Source organism: Crocodylus porosus, unplaced genomic scaffold, assembly GCF_001723895.1.
Source record: "Crocodylus porosus isolate Cpor-Errol unplaced genomic scaffold, CroPor_comp1, whole genome shotgun sequence".
Lineage (NCBI taxonomy): Eukaryota > Metazoa > Chordata > Crocodylia > Crocodylidae > Crocodylus > Crocodylus porosus.
Genome location: NW_017728949.1, coordinates 40,759,253 through 40,763,332, shown reverse-complemented (window position 1 = coordinate 40,763,332; position 4,080 = coordinate 40,759,253).

Sequence of the window (4,080 nt, the reverse complement as noted above, 5' to 3'; positions counted from 1 at the left end):
TAGTTGGAGTTCAGTTGCAGCCTTGGCTTTCCTGGTTTGCTCCCTGCAGGACCGGATCAGTGCAGAATAATCCTCCTTGGAGGTGAATCCCATCCTCCATCCTTTGTAGGCTTTCCTTTTTAGCTGTAGGAGGTCCACTAGGTCCCTGGAGAGCCAAGAGGGCTGCTGTGCCTTCTTGCTGCCTTTCCTCCATGTTGGAATAGATTTATTACATTTATATAATCATGAATGTACTTTAAATGGGGGGCATGAAAAAGAGGAGAAAGAGGGCCTAAGCTACTCTTGCAGGAGAAGAGTGGTGGCCACAAAGGCTGCTTACAGACATGAAAAAACAAAACAAAAGTGTACTTTACTGGAAGAAGCAGCCGACTCCTCAGCATCTGTATAGATAGGGCACTTCAGCAAAGCTTTTTGGCTTTTTGGCACTTTTACTAATAGTAGATTCAGTCAGATATTAGATAAAAGCACCAAAAAGCCCCGCTTAAAAGGCTTGGTAAAAACATCTCATTGTTCTAGTTGCATCAGCTTCAGACTACCTAGTCTAAACATGTCAGACTACCTTTCTTTTAGGCATAATCCATTAAATAATTACTGCAAAATACACAGGAAGAGTCTGCCCAGCTGGATGAGCTGACCTAAGCATAGGTTAATCAGTTACTGAAAGTGGCCTAATCTAATATTCTACATGACCAAAACTCACCCATTTCTTTAGTCTGGTTTTATTAACAAAAAGTTAACAATGAGATCACAAACTCAGTGTAAACCATCTTCTTAGAAGCCCTAGAAGCAGCCAAGCCTAACTCTGAATTAGTGCCTAAATCTCAAATTTGCCTGAGTTATGCTCAGTGCAAAACTCATGTTGAGAAAAGGAACACAAGGAGCAAGGCCTCCAGTCATAAGTGCTACTTTAGCTTGCATCAGTCTCTGTTTCCCACAAGGCCATTTTGGCAGGCCACGGGAGCACTGCAGCTATATTGCTTCCTGCACATCTCTCTAATGGTGAGAAAAACAGGAGAAACAGGAGACACTAGCACAAAGCCTGCTTTGTATTGCTGGATTCAGCTTTCTCTCTGTCAAGATCACCAAAGTTATTTCATCCACAGCTAGACAGGGTATGGAGCCACCTACATGACAAAATCAGTGAAAATTTCCTTAACAATTTCCCAGCCACATCTACATAAGCTAACAGTGTTTCAGGCAGAAGCTATCAGCTTGTTACAGACAGTATTTAGTTTTTGCAGTGATATGTAGTTCAGACAGAGCACTGGTTTTCTGAGTGACTATTATGCAAAAAAAGGGAAATTCAATTCTAGTTCTCATTTACAACACTCCTACTTGAGACTTCTGGGCTGTACTCCAGGAAGAACTGCCTAATGGATGGTCAGTCTAAGTGACTGATAAGTGCACTGTGCTAAATCATGTAACCTCTAGCCAGCTCACTGTAGATGGTATCCACAGTGCTACTTGGGCCATTATGATGAGCCCGTGCCAAGCATTTCCCCACTGGTTTCATTTGATTTGTTTGCCTAGATCGGCTTTTCAGACCCCTTTTAGTACCAGCATAGTTGTTTCTGCCGCTTGCTTTGAGCAGGCAATAGATGAAATTTGTAAGGCACACACCACAGTATGGCCAACATTTTCAAGCCTCAGAGTAGAGGGACAAGGAAGTTCTGTTGCCAGCTGTTGCATGGATTTACTCAGAAACCCTTTATCCTGATACCTTTTGGGCTAGGGACAGAAGTTACACATAAACTGGTTTAAGTCATTAGAAACTGGTTTAACCCTGTAACAGAACAGAAGCGCAGTGCGCATAAATCAGTTTCAAAATGACTGAAACTGGTTTAAGATAAACCTGGTTGAATGTAATATCAAACTTAACTGATTTGGGTCAAATCGGTTTATGAAACTTCTGTTCCAGACCCCTTCCTGGTTCAAGTTAAATCACAGTCCCCCATGCTGGCTGTGTCAGAGAGGTATGCTCTAGCACATCTGGCCTGAGCCACTGCAGGCATATATGGCTGCATTTCCTGAATCAGAAGTAAATGTATGTTCAGTTATTTCTCAATTTAATCTCTGCATCTTAGACTAACGTGCAAAGACTGAATTGATTCAGCCTTGGGCTTTTTGACTGTCTGTACTTTTTGAAGGCCAGTTAGCTCATTTCTCACCAAACAAACTTCAATCTCTAACACAAAAAAAACCCAAACCAAAATCCTCTATCCTCTTCAGATATTAGGAAAAGCCATTTTCCCCTCTGGCTTTTCCTCAGCACAGCAGCTTGCCTTCTCCTTCTTGCAAATTGTTGCCCCGCAACTTGTCCTCCACTTCTAGCACTCTCTGACGGTTTAAAAAAAAATCTCAGTGGGACACTCCCTCATTAGCAAAGTTCCACACATCTGAAAACGGGGCTGGCTGCCCCTTCCTAAGGAACAGACAACCATTTCTACTGCCTTGGTTCCCTCATAAAATTACTTGAAGTGGTGCTGTTTTGATTTTGATGAAGGTGGTGGGAAGTAGAACATGGCATTACTGGACTGAAAATGTTGGCTGTTGTTGTGTACAGTCTTATCAATATCCTTTTTTATGTACCACCCAAGCCCTGCAATCAGGGGGCATGCGTGAAAGAAACTTTGGGCAGTATTTTGATGTAATGCAGGGATGGGCAATTATTTCAGGCAGTGGGCCACTTACTGAGTTTTGGCAAGCCACTGAGGGCCACACAACAGGCAGCCAGGGACATAAAATATTAATTTTCTAAATTTTTTAGGGGCCTCGCGGGCCAGATAGAATGGCTTAGCGGGCCGCATCTGGCCCACGGGCCGCATTTTGCCCACTTCTGATATAATGTATGTGTTCAAATAGTGACATTTTCATGTTGAAATAAACACATGCGTGTTTTTAAAAGTACTGTATGTTGCTTTTCTCTGGTGCTAAGCATTGCTGCCAGTTAAGTTTGCAAGGAGCTCAGATCTTCTGGAAATCAGGCCACTTATTTGGACATCCTCCAGATTTGAATATTTGGGCCATCAGATTTAGTTTACTGTTCTCAGACTACTAAAGGGTTACAGACAAGTGTCAGGGGTGAAAATAACCCTCTCTACATTGTTAAATAGAAGGTGTAAGCAGGTTACTTTACCTGCAAGCTTCTCTAAGTGGGTTTTGCCTCCTCAGGGGCTCCTCAGAGATTTCATAGACATTAGGGCTGGAAGGGACCTTGCAAGATCATCAGGTCTAGCCCCCTGCCCAAGGGTCAGGAAGTCAGCTGGGGTCAGATCACCCCAGTAAGATAAAAATCCTCAGCCAGTTCTCACAAATATAACAGGTTTTGAACAAATACCCTGTTTTCCTGTTCTGGATACTAGGAAGGATCCTCTGTGGCTGAGGCCCCAGCACAGCAGTCAGACCCCTCAGTGCAGCAGACAGATCATCTCACTGCTTCTGGCTCACAACTGTAACCTAACAGTTCACTCCTTGCTGCTCTTTTCGCTGCGTTTTTAAGCTCCCAGTGAACCACTCCCTTATCAGCAGCCTCCCCACAGCTACAACTACTCAACAAGGCTGGCAGCCCCCTCCTATGGGGAAAAGGCACCCTATTACAGAAGCACTACAGGCAAGAAGTTATGATATTGAAAAGGTGGCATAGTATAAAAATTGTAGCACTGATTACTTTCTTTTCACATCCAGTTCATTACATTTTTATAGAATTTTTCAGAACTAGATTCTAGACCAATTCAAGATTGGAATCAAACAGAAGTATATTGTTGGTTGTAACAGGGCACCCGATATGGTGCTTGGGATGGGGGAAAAGGAGATATACCAGTGGGAATGAAGGGAAAAAGTTACTGGACCATGGCGGGAAAAGCGAGACAACACTGAGCACTGGGACCCCAGGTGATCCCAATGAAGTTCTGCCTGGACTCTAGCAGGGCCACACATGGCAGATTGGCTCCTGTGGGGAGGAGCCAGAAGATAAAAAGGGAAAAGAGACAGATTGCCCCCAGGGCAGGGTCCAGCTGGAGAAGATGGAGCTGCGACAAGCAGTGCACCTGGAATGGTGAGCTGAGGTACTTACTGAAGGTA